Source organism: Rutidosis leptorrhynchoides, chromosome 5 (genome assembly GCF_046630445.1).
Source record: "Rutidosis leptorrhynchoides isolate AG116_Rl617_1_P2 chromosome 5, CSIRO_AGI_Rlap_v1, whole genome shotgun sequence".
NCBI classification, from domain to species: Eukaryota; Viridiplantae; Streptophyta; class Magnoliopsida; order Asterales; family Asteraceae; genus Rutidosis; species Rutidosis leptorrhynchoides.
In genome coordinates this window covers 156,286,139-156,301,847 of record NC_092337.1, presented here as the reverse complement: position 1 = coordinate 156,301,847, position 15,709 = coordinate 156,286,139, and positions in this window count along the sequence as shown.

The following is a 15,709-nucleotide window of genomic DNA, read 5'->3' as shown; positions in this document are numbered from 1 at the left end:
AATCGAATATGCCCCTTTTTATTAAGTCTGGTAATCTAAGAATTAGGGAACAGACACCCTAATTGACGCGAATCCTAAAGATAGATCTATTGGGCCTAACAAACCCCATCCAAAGTACCGGATGCTTTAGTACTTCGAAATTTATATCATATCCGAAGGGTGTCCCGGAATGATGGGGATATTCTTATATATACATCTTGTTAATGTCGGTTACCAGGTGTTCACCATATGAATGATTTTTATCTCTATGTATGGGATGTGTATTGAAATATGAAATCTTGTGGTCTATTGTTACGATTTGATATATATAGGTTAAACCTATAACTCACCAACATTTTTATTGACGTTTAAAGCATGTTTATTCTCAGGTGAATACTAAGAGCTTCCGCTGTTGCATACTAAAATAAGGACAAGATTTGGAGTCCATGTTTGTATGATATTGTGTAAAAACTGCATTCAAGAAACTGATTTCGATGTAACATATTTGTATTGTAAACCATTATGTAATGGTCGGGTGTAAACAGGATATTTTAGATTATCATTATTTGATAATCTACGTAAAGCTTTTTAAACCTTTATTTATGAAATAAAGGTTATGGTTTGTTTTAAAAATGAATGCAGTCTTTGAAAAACATCTCATATAGAGGTCAAAACCTCGCAACGAAATCAATTAATATGGAACGTTTTTAATCAATATGAACGGGATTTTTCAGTTGGTATCAGAGCGTTGGTCTTAGAGAACCAGAAAATTTGCATTAGTGTGTCTTATCGAGTTTGTTAGGATGCATTAGCGAGTCTGGACTTCGACCGTGTTTTCTTTAAAAATGATTGCTTAACATTTTTGTTGGAAACTATATATTATTAACATGTATATATTATGTGATATATTAATCTCTTAACATGTTTGATATTGTGTGATAGATGTCTACCTCTAGCACAAATCCCATTGACTCACCTAATAATAACGAAGAGTCGAATATATATTGGACTGATTCACAAGTTCCCGAAGAAGAACCGGAAGAAGAATCAGAACCGGAAGAAGAATCAGAACCGGAAGAGGAGGAACCGGAGGAGGAAATAGAACCGGTGGGGGAAATAATAAAACGGTTAAGTAAAAGAAAATCCTCAACTAACCGACCAAGGTTAATTATGGTCAATGGTGTTTCCGCCAAGGAAGCAAAATATTGGGAGGATTACCAATTCTCCGATGAATCGGATTCCGACGAGAATTCCGATGATGTTATAGAAATTACCCCAACTGAATTTAAAAAGGCAAAAGAAAATAATAAGGGAAAGGTCATAAAAATAGAGAAATCTAATTCCAACCCCGATGAACTTTATATGTATCGTCAACCCCCGAAGCCCTTAAGTTGTAACAATGACCCGGGAACCTCTAAACCACCAGGTTTTTCTAAACCGTTGTGGAAAACGACAGCTCGTATTAAGGGAACATCATATATCCCTAGAAACTTGGCAAAACGAACCAAAACCGAAGAAGAAGAAACGAGTGAGTCGGAATAAGATAGTTGTATTCGTGTGGTGTAATATATGTAATATAGTGTGCTTATGCTTTATGATATATGTAAAAATTGATTGTATTAATAAGTATTTTTTTTATGAATCTAACTCTTGTCTATTTTATAGTATAAAAACACAAAATGGATAGACAACCCAATATTTTAAGAGACCTACCCGGAGACATGATTGATGAAATCTTGTCTAGAGTCGGTCAGAATTCTTCGGCACAACTATTTATGGCGAAATCAGTTTGTAAGACATTCGAAGAACGTTCCAAAAATGTCTTGGTTTATAAGAGACTTTCATTTGAAAGATGGGGGATATCACATTGGTAAACCCATAAGTTACGATGTGTTTACTTTGACGCATAAATTGCGGGGAACCCAAATGCTATTTTACGCAACGGGTTAAGAAATTATTTTGACTCAATGTATCCGAATATAGGACTTCATGATTTAGAAAAAGCTGCTAACATGCAACATAAAGAAGCATGCTATGCTTACGGGTTAGTAATGTTCGCTTCTCACCAAAGTGAGAAAAAGAACATCGGGCTACAACTATTAAACAAAACGTTCCCACAAGTGACGGAGTCGGTAATTGGGGTAAGAAATGAGGTTTTTAGGTTATTACGAGACTGTTGGTCATTACGTAACCCTCGTCCCTTTGACGACGTTACAACACGCTGTCTTATCAACAGCCATAACGGTTATGTTCCACAAGACCAAGGATGGGAAGTAGTCCTAGTAAAACCAGAATGCATGACTTGTTTCTGGACGTATGAATTACGTGTCTTTATTGCCTTTGCTGAACGACTTGTGTACTAGCTAGAATTATCTTCACAACTATCTTGTATCAAAGTTATTGTGTGCTATATTTCATGCTTTATCTAAAATAAGCGGTATTGTAAGTTTGTAAAATATTGTATAAAAGTTTGAACGCGAAATATTATTATAGTCAGTTTTTCATATAGAATTGTAGTAGTTGAATTGTATATTAGCTACTAAGTATGAACTTAACGGGTAGGTACTACCCGAATTTAAACTTATAAAACGCTAATATGAAGAAAAAGCTTTTATAAATGAGTTCATATTATGCTACGAAATACTATTAACTACTCTTAATATTCTGTATGATTAACTTATTCCATTTGACTATTTTGAAGGAAATGGCACCGACTACTAGACACACCGTGAATATGAATGAAGAGGAATTCCGTACTTTTCTAGCTTCAAACATAGCCGCAGTACAGGCTGCGCTACATACCAACAATAACCTTGGATATAGCAGTACAGGAAATCGTGTAGGATGCACCTACAAAGAATTCACTGCCTGTAAACCTTTGGAATTTGATGGAACCGAAGGACCGATCGGATTGAAACGGTGGACCGAGAAGGTCGAATTGGTGTTTGCCATAAGTAAGTGTACTGAAGAGGACAAAGTGAAGTACGCTACGCATACCTTCACAGGTTCTGCGTTAACATGGTGGAATACCTATCTAGAGCAAGTGGGACAAGATGATGCGTACGCACTACCGTGGTCAGCATTCAAGCACTTGATGAACGAGAAGTACCGTCCCAGAACCGAGGTCAATAAGCTCAAGACAGAACTTAGAGGGTTACGAACCCAAGGATTTGATATTACCACGTACGAAAGACGATTCACAGAATTGTGCCTATTGTGTCCGGGAGCGTTCGAAGATGAAGAGGAGAAGATCGACGCGTTTGTGAAAGGATTACCGGAAAGAATCCAAGAAGATATAAGTTCACACGAGCCTACCTCCATACAACAGGCATGTAGAATGGCTCACAAACTAGTAAACCAGATTGAGGAAAGAATTAAAGAACAGACGGCTGAAGAGGCCAATGTGAAGCAAGTCAAAAGAAAGTGGGAGGAAAACGGTGATAAGAATCACCAATACAACAACAACATAAATTACAATAATAATCGCAACAATTATCCCAACAATCGCAACATCAATCGCAACTACAACAAACGACCCAACAACAACAACAACAACAACAACAACAGCAACTACAACAATCATCCCAACAACAATAACAACCGCAACAACAACAACAATCAGAAGCAGCTATGCCAAAGGTGTGAAAAGTATCACTCTGGGTTCTACACCAAATTTTGCAACAAGTGTAAAAGAAATGGTCATAGCGCGGAGAAGTGTGAGGTCTACGGACCAGGGGTTAACAGAACGAAAGGAACAAATGGTGTCGGAACGAGTAATGGCGGAGCAAGTAGTGTCGGAGCAAGTTATGCCAATGTAGTTTGTTATAAATGTGGAAAACTGGGCTACATTATTAGAAATTGCCCGAACCAGGAGAACACGAATGGACAAGGCCGCGGAAGAGTTTTGAATATTAATGCGGCAAAGGCACAGGAAGACCCGGAGCTTATTACGGGTACGTTTCTTATTGACAATAAATCTGCTTACGTTTTATTGGATTCGGGTACGGATAGAAGCTATATGAGTAGAGATTTTTGTGCTAAATTAAGTTGTCCATTGACGCCGTTAGATAGTAAATTTTTACTCGAATTAGTAAACGGTAAATTAATTTTAGCAGATAATATATGCCGGAATCGAGAAATTAAACTGGGTAGCGAAATATTTAAGATTGATTTGATACCAGTAGAGTTAGGGAGTTTTGATGTAATAGTTGGCATGGACTGGCTGAAGAAGGTGAAAGCAGAGATCGTATGTTATAAAAATGCAATTCGCATTGTACGAGAAGAAGGAGAACCCTTAATGGTGTACGGAGAAAAGGGCAACATGAAGCTACATCTTATTAGTAATTTGAAGGCACAAAAACTAATAAGAAAAGGTTGCTATGCTGTTCTAGCACACGTCGAGAAAGTACAAACTGAAGAAAAGAGCATCAATGATGTTCCCGTCGTAAAAGAATTTCCCGATGTATTTTCGAAAGAATTACCGGGACTACCTCCACATCGATCTGTTGAATTTCAAATAGATCTTGTACCAGGAGCTGCACCAATAGCTCGTGCTCCTTATAGACTCGCACCCAGTGAGATGAAAGAACTGCAAAGCCAACTGCAAGAACTATTAGAACGTGGTTTCATTCGACCAAGCACATCACCATGGGGAGCTCCTGTTTTGTTTGTCAAGAAGAAAGATGGTACATTCAGATTGTGTATCGAGTACCGAGAGTTGAACAAACTTACCATCAAGAACTGCTACCCACTATCGAGAATCGACGACTTATTTGATCAACTACAAGGCTCGTCTGTTTATTCGAAGATCGATTTACGTTCTGGATATCATCAAATGCTAGTAAAGGAGGATGATATTCCAAAAACTGCTTTTAGGACGCGTTATGGTCATTACGAGTTTATGGTTATGCCGTTTGGATTGACTAACGCACCAGCTGTGTTCATAGACCTTATGAACCGAGTGTGTGGGCCATATCTTGACAATTTTGTCATTGTTTTCATCGATGACATACTTATTTACTAAAAGAATGATCAAGAGCACGAAGAACATTTGAGAAAAGTGCTAGAAGTATTGAGGAAAGAAAAACTGTACGCTAAGTTTTCAAAGTGTGCATTTTGGTTGGAAGAAGTTCAATTCCTCGGTCACATAGTGAACAAAGAAGGTATCCAGGTAGACCCGGCAAAGATCGAAACCGTTGAAAAGTGGGAAACCCCAAAAACTCCGAAGCATATACGTCAATTTTTAGGATTGGCTGGTTACTACAGAAGATTCATCCAAGATTTCTCCAAAATAGCAAAATCCTTGACTGCATTAACGCATAAAGGGAAGAAATTTGAATGGAAGGATGAACAAGAGAAGGCGTTTCAATTATTAAAGAAAAAGCTAACTACGGCACCTATATTGTCATTGCCTGAAGGGAATGATGATTTTGTGATATATTGTGACGCATCAAAGCAAGGTCTCGGTTGTGTATTAATGCAACGAACGAAGGTGATTGCTTATGCGTCTAGACAATTGACGATTCACGAGCAAAATTATACGACGCATGATTTGGAATTAGGCGCGGTTGTTTTTGCATTAAAGACTTGGAGGCACTACTTATATGGGGTCAAAATGTAACAAACTCGTCCCACATCGGTGGGAGAGGAAAACAAAGCACTCCTTATAAGGGTGTCGATACCTCTTCTGGTATGACGTGTTTTGAGGGTGTTTACCCGAGAAACAAATCCGTGAGGTAGAAGTGCGATCCGGGGTTGTACTCGTGCGCGGGTAGCTCGTCGGTGATCGGCTTGTGTCCAAAGCAGAAAATATCATACTACGGGCTGATGGTGATGTTACTTATGGTATCAGAGCTGGGGCCCGCATCGATGTGCACTGCGGGGACGCAGTGTCCCGAAGGGGGGAGAGTTGTAACAGACTCGTCCCACATCGGTGGGAGAGGAAAACAAAGCACTCCTTATAAGGGTGTGGATACCTCTTCTGGTATGACGCGTTTTGAGGGTGTTTACCCAAGAAGCAAATCCGTGAGGTAGAAGTGCGATCCGGGGTTGTACTCGTGCGCGGGTAGCTCGTCGGTGATCGGCTTGTGTCCAAAGCGGACAATATCATACTACGGGCTGATGGTGATGTTACTCAAAAGTATTATATATACCGACCACAAAAGTCTTCAACACATATTTAATCAGAAACAACTGAATATGAGGCAGCGTAGGTGGATTGAATTGTTAAATGATTACGACTTTGAGATTCATTACCACCCGGGGAAGGCAAATGTGGTAGCCGACGCCTTGAGCAGAAAGGACAGAGAACCCATTCGAGTAAAATCTATGAATATAATGATTCACACTAACCTTACTACTCAAATAAAGGAGGCGCAACAAGGAGTTTTAAAAGAGGGAAATTTAAAGGATGAAATACCCAAAGGATCGGAGAAGCATCTTAATATTCGGGAAGACGGAACCCGGTATAGGGCTGAAAGAATTTGGGTACCAAAATTTGGAGATATGAGAGAAATGGTACTTAGAGAAGCTCATAAAACCAGATACTCAATACATCCTGGAACGGGGAAGATGTACAAGGATCTTAAGAAACATTTTTGGTGGCCAGGTATGAAAGCCGATATTGCTAAATATGTAGGAGAATGTTTGACGTGTTCTAAGGTCAAAGCTGAACATCAGAAACCATCAGGTCTACTACAACAACCTAAAATCCCGGAATGGAAATGGGAAAACATTATCATGGATTTCATTACTAAATTGCCAAGGACTGCAAGTGGTTATGATACTATTTTGGTAATAATTGATCGTCTCACCAAGTCAGCACACTTCCTGCCAATAAGAGAAGATGACAAGATGGAGAAGTTAGCATGACTGTATTTGAAGGAAGTCGTCTCCAGACATGGAATACCAATCTCTATTATCTCTGATAGGGATGGCAGATTTATTTCAAGATTCTGGCAGACATTACATCAAGCATTGGGAACTCGTCTAGACATGAGTACTGCCTATCATCCACAAACTGATGGGCAGAGCGAAAGGACGATACAAACGCTTGAAGACATGCTACGAGCTTGTGTTATTGATTTCGGAAATAGTTGAGATCGACATCTACCGTTAGCAGAATTTTCCTACAACAACAGCTACCATTCAAGCATTGAGATGGCGCCATTTGAAGCACTTTATAGTAGAAAGTGCAGGTCTCCGATTTGTTGGAGTGAAGTGGGGGATAGACAGATTACGGGTCCAGAGATAATACAAGAAACTACCGAGAAAATCATCCAAATTCAACAAAGATTGAAAACCGCCCAGAGTCGACAAAAGAGCTACGCGGACAGTAAAAGAAAAGATATAGAGTTTGAAATTGGAGAAATGGTCATGCTTAAGGTTTCACCTTGGAAAGGCGTTATTCGATTTGGTAAACGGGGGAAACTAAATCCAAGGTACATTGGACCATTCAAGATTATAGATCGTGTCGGACCAGTAGCTTACTGAAATGTCCCGTTCTTATTGATTAAAAACGTTCCATATTAATTGATTTCGTTGCGAGGTTTTGACCTCTATATGAGACGTTTTTCAAAGACTGCATTCATTTTAAAACAAACCATAACCTTTATTTCATCAATAAAGGTTTAAAAAGCTTTACGTAGATTATCAAATAATGATAATCTAAAATATCCTGTTTACACACGACCATTACATAATGGTTTACAATACAAATATGTTACAACAAAATAAGTTTCTTGAATGCAGTTTTTACACAATATCATACAAGCATGGACTCCAAATCTCGTCCTTATTTAAGTATGCGACAGCGGAAGCTCTTAATAATCACCTGAGAATAAACATGCTTAAAACGTCAACAAAATGTTGGTGAGTTATAGGTTTAACCTATATATATCAAATCATAATAATAGACCACAAGATTTCATATTTCAATACACATCCCATACATAGAGATAAAAATCATTCATATGGTGAACACCTGGTAACCGACATTAACAAGATGCATATATAAGAATATCCCCATCATTCCGGGACACCCTTCGGATATGATATAAATTTCGAAGTACTAAAGCATCCGGTACTTTGGATGGGGTTTGTTAGGCCCAATAGATCTATCTTTAGGATTCGCGTCAATTAGGGTGTCTGTTCCCTAATTCTTAGATTACCAGACTTAATAAAAAGGGGCATATTCGATTTCGATAATTCAACCATAGAATGTAGTTTCACGTACTTGTGTCTATTTTGTAAATCATTTATAAAACCTGCATGTATTCTCATCCCAAAAATATTAGATTTTAAAAGTGGGACTATAACTCACTTTCACAGATTTTTACTTCGTCGGGAAGTAAGACTTGGCCACTGGTTGATTCACGAACCTATAACAATATATACATGTATATCAAAGTATGTTCAAAATATATTTACAACACTTTTAATATATTTTGATGTTTTAAGTTTATTAAGTCAGCTGTCCTCGTTAGTAACCTACAACTAGTTGTCCACAGTTAGATGTACAGAAATAAATCGATAAATATTATCTTGAATCAATCAACGACCCAGTGTATACGTATCTCAGTATTGATCACAACTCAAACTATATATATTTTGGAATCAACCTCAACCCTGTATAGCTAACTCCAACATTCACATATAGAGTGTCTATGGTTGTTCCGAAATATATATAGATGTGTCGACATGATAGGTCGAAACATTGTATACGTGTCTATGGTATCTCAAGATTACATAATATACAATACAAGTTGATTAAGTTATGGTTGGAATAGATTTGTTACCAATTTTCACGTAGCTAAAATGAGAAAAATTATCCAATCTTGTTTTACCCATAACTTCTTCATTTTAAATCCGTTTTGAGTGAATCAAATTGCTATGGTTTCATATTGAACTCTATTTTATGAATCTAAACAGAAAAAGTATAGGTTTATAGTCGGAAAAATAAGTTACAAGTCGTTTTTGTAAAGGTAGTCATTTCAGTCGAAAGAACGACGTCTAGATGACCATTTTAGAAAACATACTTCCACTTTGAGTTTAACCATAATTTTTGGATATAGTTTCATGTTCATAATAAAAATCATTTTCTCAGAATAAAAACTTTTAAATCAAAGTTTATCATAGTTTTTAATTAACTAACCCAAAACAGCCCGCGGTGTTACTACGACGGCGTAAATCCGGTTTTACGGTGTTTTTCGTGTTTCCAGGTTTTAAATCATTAAGTTAGCATATCATATAGATATAGAACACGTGTTTAGTTGATTTTAAAAGTCAAGTTAGAAGGATTAACTTTTGTTTGCGAACAAGTTTAGAATTAACTAAACTATGTTCTAGTAATTACAAGTTTAAACCTTCGAATAAGATAGCTTTATATGTATGAATAGAATGATGTTATGAACATCATTACTACCTTAAGTTCCTTGGATAAACCTACTGGAAAAGAGAAAAATGGATCTAGCTTCAACGGATCCTTGGATGGCTCGAAGTTTTTGAAGCAGAATCATGACACGAAAACAAGTTCAAGTAAGATCATCACTTGAAATAAGATTGTTATAGTTATAGAAATTGAACTAAAGTTTGAATATGATTATTACCTTGTATTAGAATGATAACCTACTGTAAGAAACAAAGATTTCTTGAGGTTGGATGATCACCTTACAAGATTGGAAGTGAGCTAGCAAACTTGAAAGTATTCTTGATTTTATGTAACTAGAACTTGTAGAATATATGAAGAACACTTAGAACTTGAAGATAGAACTTGAGAGAGATCAATTAGATGAATAAAATTGAAGAATGAAAGTGTTTGTAGGTGTTTTTGGTCGTTGGTGTATGGATTAGATATAAAGGATATGTAATTTTGTTTTCATGTAAATAAGTCATGAATGATTACTCATATTTTTGTAATTTTATGAGATATTTCATGCTAATTGCCAAATGATGGTTCCCACATGTGTTAGGTGACTCACATGGGCTGCTAAGAGCTGATCATTAGAGTGTATATACCAATAGTACATACATCTAAAAGCTGTGTATTGTACGAGTACGAATACGGGTGCATACGAGTAGAATTGTTGATGAAACTGAACGAGGATGTAATTGTAAGCATTTTTGTTAAGTAGAAGTATTTTGATAAGTGTATTGAAGTCTTTCAAAAGTGTATAAATACATATTAAAACACTACATGTATATACATTTTAACTGAGTCGTTAAGTCATCGTTAGTCGTTACATGTAAGTGTTGTTTTGAAACCTTTAGGTTAACGATCTTGTTAAATGTTGTTAACCCAATGTTTATAATATCAAATGAGATTTTAAATTATTATATTATCATGATATTATCATGTATGAATATCTCTTAATATGATATATATACATTAAATGTCTTTACAACGATAATCGTTACATATATGTCTCGTTTAAAAATCATTAAGTTAGTAGTCTTGTTTTTACATATGTAGTTCATTGTTAATATACTTAATGATATGTTTACTTATCATAGTATCATGTTAACTATATATATATCCATATATATGTCATCATATAGTTTTTACAAGTTTTAACGTTCGTGAATCACCGGTCAACTTGGGTGGTCAATTGTCTATATGAAACATATTTCAATTAATCAAGTCTTAACAAGTTTGATTGCTTAACATGTTGGAAACATTTAATCATGTAAATATCAATCTCAATTAATATATAAACATGGAAAAGTTCGGGTCACTACAGTACCTACCCGTTAAATAAATTTCGTCCCGAAATTTTAAGCTGTTGAAGGTGTTGACGAATCTTTTGGAAATAGATGCGGGTATTTCTTCTTCATCTGATCTTCACGCTCCCAGGTGAACTCGGGTCCTCTACGAGCATTCCATCGAACCTTAACAATTGGTATCTTGTTTTGCTTAAGTCTTTTAACCTCACAATCCATTATTTCGACGGGTTCTTCGATGAATTGAAGTTTTTCGTTGATTTGGATTTCATCTAACGGAATAGTGAGATCTTCTTTAGCAAAACATTTCTTCAAATTCGAGACGTGGAAAGTGTTATGTACATCCGCGAGTTGTTGAGGTAACTCAAGTCGGTAAGCTACTGGTCCGACACGATCAATAATCTTGAATGGTCCAATATACCTTGGATTTAATTTCCCTCGTTTACCAAATCGAACAACGCCTTTCCAAGGTGCAACTTTAAGCATGACCATCTCTCCAATTTCAAATTCTATATCTTTTCTTTTAATGTCAGCGTAGCTCTTTTGTCGACTTTGGGCAGTTTTCAACCGTTGTTGAATTTGGATGATCTTCTCGGTAGTTTCTTGTATAATCTCCGGACCCGTAATCTGTCTATCCCCCACTTCACTCCAACAAATCGGAGACCTGCACTTTCTACCGTAAAGTGCTTCAAACGGTGCCATCTCAATGCTTGAATGGTAGCTGTTGTTGTAGGAAAATTCTGCTAACGGTAGATGTCGATCCCAACTGTTTCTGAAATCAATAACACATGCTCCTAGCATGTCTTCAAGCGTTTGTATCGTCCTTTTGCTCTGCCCATCAGTTTGTGGATGATAGGCAGTACTCATGTCTAGACGAGTTCCTAATGCTTGCTGTAATGTCTGCCAGAATCTTGAAATAAATCTGCCATCCCTATCAGAGATAATAGAGATTGGTATTCCATGTCTGGAGACGACTTCCTTCAAATACAGTCGTGCTAACTTCTCCATCTTGTCATCTTTTCTTATTGGCAGGAAGTATGCTGATTTGGTGAGACGATCAACTATTACCCAAATAGTATCAAAACCACTTGCAGTCCTTGGCAATTTAGTGATGAAATCCATGGTAATGTTTTCCCATTTCCATTCTGGGATTTCGGGTTGTTGAAGTAGACCTGATGGTTTCTGATGCTCAGCTTTGACCTTAGAACACGTCAAACATTCTCCTACGTATTTAGCAACATCGGCTTTCATACCCGGCCACCAAAAATGTTTCTTGAGATCCTTGTACATCTTCCCCGTTCCAGGATGTATTGAGTATCTGGTTTTATGAGCTTCTCTAAGTACCATTTCTCTCATATCTCCAAATTTTGGTACCCAAATCCTTTCAGCCCTATACCGGGTTCCGTCTTCCCGAATATTAAGATGCTTCTCCGATCCTTTGGGTATTTCATCCTTTAAATTTCCCTCTTTTAAAACTCCTTGTTGCGCCTCCTTTATTTGAGTAGTAAGGTTATTATGAATCATTATATTCATAGATTTTACTCGAATGGGTTCTCTGTCCTTCCTGCTCAAGGCATCGGCTACCACATTTGCCTTCCCCGGGTGGTAACGAATCTCAAAGTCGTAATCATTCAATAATTCAATCCACCTACGCTGCCTCATATTCAGTTGTTTCTGATTAAATATGTGTTGAAGACTTTTGTGGTCGGTATATATAATCCTTTTGACCCCATATAAGTAGTGCCTCCAAGTCTTTAATGCAAAAACAACCGCGCCTAATTCCAAATCATGCGTTGTATAATTTTGTTCGTGAATCTTCAATTGTCTAGACGCATAAGCAATCACCTTCGTTCGTTGCATTAATACACAACCGAGACATTGCTTTGATGCGTCACAATAAATCACAAAATCATCATTCCCTTCAGGCAATGACAATATAGGTGCCGTAGTTAGCTTTTTCTTCAATAACTGAAACGCTTTCTCTTGTTCATCATTCCATTCAAATTTCTTCCCTTTATGCGTTAATGCAGTCAAGGGTTTTGCTATTCTGGAAAAGTCTTGGATGAACCTTCTGTAGTAACCAGCTAGTCCTAAAAATTGGCGTATGTGTTTCGGAGTTTTCGGGGTTTCCCACTTTTCAACAGTTTCTATCTTTGCCGGATCCACCTTAATACCTTCTTTGTTTACTATGTGACCGAGGAATTGAACTTCTTCCAACCAAAATGCACACTTTGAAAACTTAGCGTACAATTCTTCCTTCCTCAATACTTCTAACACCTTTCTCAAATGTTCACCGTGTTCTTGGTCATTCTTTGAGTAAATAAGTATGTCATCAATGAAAACAACGACAAACTTGTCAAGGTATGGTCCACACACTCGGTTCATAAGGTCCATGAACACAGCTGGTGCATTAGTTAAACCAAACGGCATGACCATAAACTCGTAATGACCGTAACGTGTTCTGAAAGCAGTCTTTGGAATATCATCTTCTTTCACCCGCATTTGATGATACCCGGAACGTAAGTCAATCTTTGAATAAACAGACGAGCCTTGTAGTTGATCAAATAAGTCGTCGATTCTCGGTAGTGGGTAGCGGTTCTTGATGGTAAGTTTGTTCAACTCTCGGTAGTCGATACACAACCTGAATGTACCATCTTTCTTCTTGACAAACAAAACAGGAGCTCCCCACGGTGATGTGCTTGGTCGAATGAAACCACGCTCTAAAAGTTCTTGTAATTGGCTTTACAGTTCTTTCATCTCGCTGTGTGCGAGTCTGTAAGGAGCACGAGCTATTGGTGCAGCTCCTGGTACAAGATCTATTTGAAATTCAACGGATCGATGTGGGGGTAATCCCGGTAATTCTTTCGGAAATACATCGGGAAATTCTTTTGCAATGGGAACATCATTGATGCTCTTTTCTTCAGTTCGTACTTTCTCGACGTGTGCTAGAACAGCATAGCAACCTTTTCTTATTAGTTTTTGTGCCTTCAAATTACTAATAAGATGTAGCTTCGTGTTGCCCTTTTCTCCGTACACCATTAAGGGTTTTCCTTTTTCTTGTATAATGCGAATTGCATTTTTGTAACAAACGATCTCTGCTTTCACTTCTTTCAACCAGTCCATACCGATTATCACATCAAAACTCCCTAACTCTACTGGTATCAAATCAATCTTAAATGTTTCGCTAACCAGTTTAATTTCTCGATTCCGACATATATTATCTGCTGAAATTAATTTACCATTTGCTAATTCGAGTAAAAATTTACTATCCAAAGGCGTCAATGGACAACTTAATTTAGCACAAAAATCTCTACTCATATAGCTTCTATCCGCACCCGAATCAAATAAAACGTAAGCAGATTTATTGTCAATAAGAAACGTACCCGTAACAAGCTCTGGGTCTTCCTGTGCCTCTGCCGCATTAATATTGAAAACTCTTCCGCGGCCTTGTCCATTCGTGTTCTCCTGGTTCGGGCAATTTCTAATAATGTGGCCCGGTTTTCCACATTTATAACAAACTACATTGGCATAACTTGCTCCGACACTACTTGCTCCGCCATTACTCGTTCCGACACCATTTGTTCCTTTCGTTCTGTTAACCCCTGGTCCGTAGACATCACACTTCGCCGCGCTATGACCATTTCTTTTACACTTGTTGCAAAATTTGGTGCAGAACCCCGAGTGATACTTTTCACACCTTTGGCATAGCTGCTTCTGATTGTTGTTGTTATTGCGGTTATTATTGTTGTTAAGATGATTGTTGTGGTTGCTGTTGTTGTTGTTGTTGTTGTTGTTGTTGTTGTTGTTGTTGTTGTTGTTGTTGTTGTTGTTGTTGTTGTTGTTTTTGGGCCATTTGTTGTAGTTGCGATTAATGTTGCGATTGTTAGGATAGTTGTTGCGATTATTGTTATAATTGCTGTTGTTGTTGTATTGGTGATTCTTATCACCGTTTTCCTCCCACTTTCTTTTGACTTGCTTCACATTGGCCTCTTCAGCAGTCTGTTCTTTAATTCTTTCTTCAATCTGGTTCACTAGTTTGTGAGCCATTCTACATGCCTGTTGTATGGAGGCGGGCTCGTGTGAACTTATATCTTCTTGGATTCTTTCCGGTAATCCTTTCACAAACGCGTCGATCTTCTCTTCCTCATCTTCGAATGCTCCCGGACATAATAGGCACAATTCTGTGAATCGTCTTTCGTACGTGGTAATATCAAATCCTTGGGTTCGTAACCCTCTAAGTTCTATCTTGAGCTTATTGACCTCGGTTCTGGGACGGTACTTCTCGTTCATCAAGTGCTTGAATGCTGACCACGGTAGTGCGTACGCATCGTCTTGTCCCACTTGCTCTAGATAGGTATTCCACCATGTTAACGCAGAACCTGTGATGGTATGCGTAGCGTACTTCACTTTGTCCTCTTCAGTACACTTACTTATGGAAAACACCGATTCGACCTTCTCGGTCCACCGTTTCAATCCGATCGGTCCTTCGGTTCCATCAAATTCCAAAGGTTTGCAGGCAGTGAATGCTTTGTAGGTGCATCCTACACGATTTCCTGTACTGCTAGATCCAAGGTTATTGTTGGTATGTAGCGCAGCCTGTACTGCGGCTATGTTTGAAGCTAGAAAAGTACGGAATTCCTCTTCATTCATATTCACGGTGTGTCGAGTAGTCGGTGCCATTTCCTTCAAAATAGTCAAATGGAACAAGTTAATCATACAGAATATTAAGAGTAGTTAATAGTATTTCATAGCATAATATGAACTCATTTATAAAAGCTTTTTCTTCATATTAGCGTTTTATAAGTTTAAATTCGGGTAGTACCTACCCGTTAAGTTCATACTTAGTAGCTAATATACAATTCAACTACTACAATTCTATATGAAAAACTGATTATAATAATATTTCGCGTTCAAACTTTTACACAATATTTTACAAACTTACAATACCGCTTATTTTACATATAGCATGAAATATAGCACACAATAAATTTGATACAAGATGGTTGTGAAGATA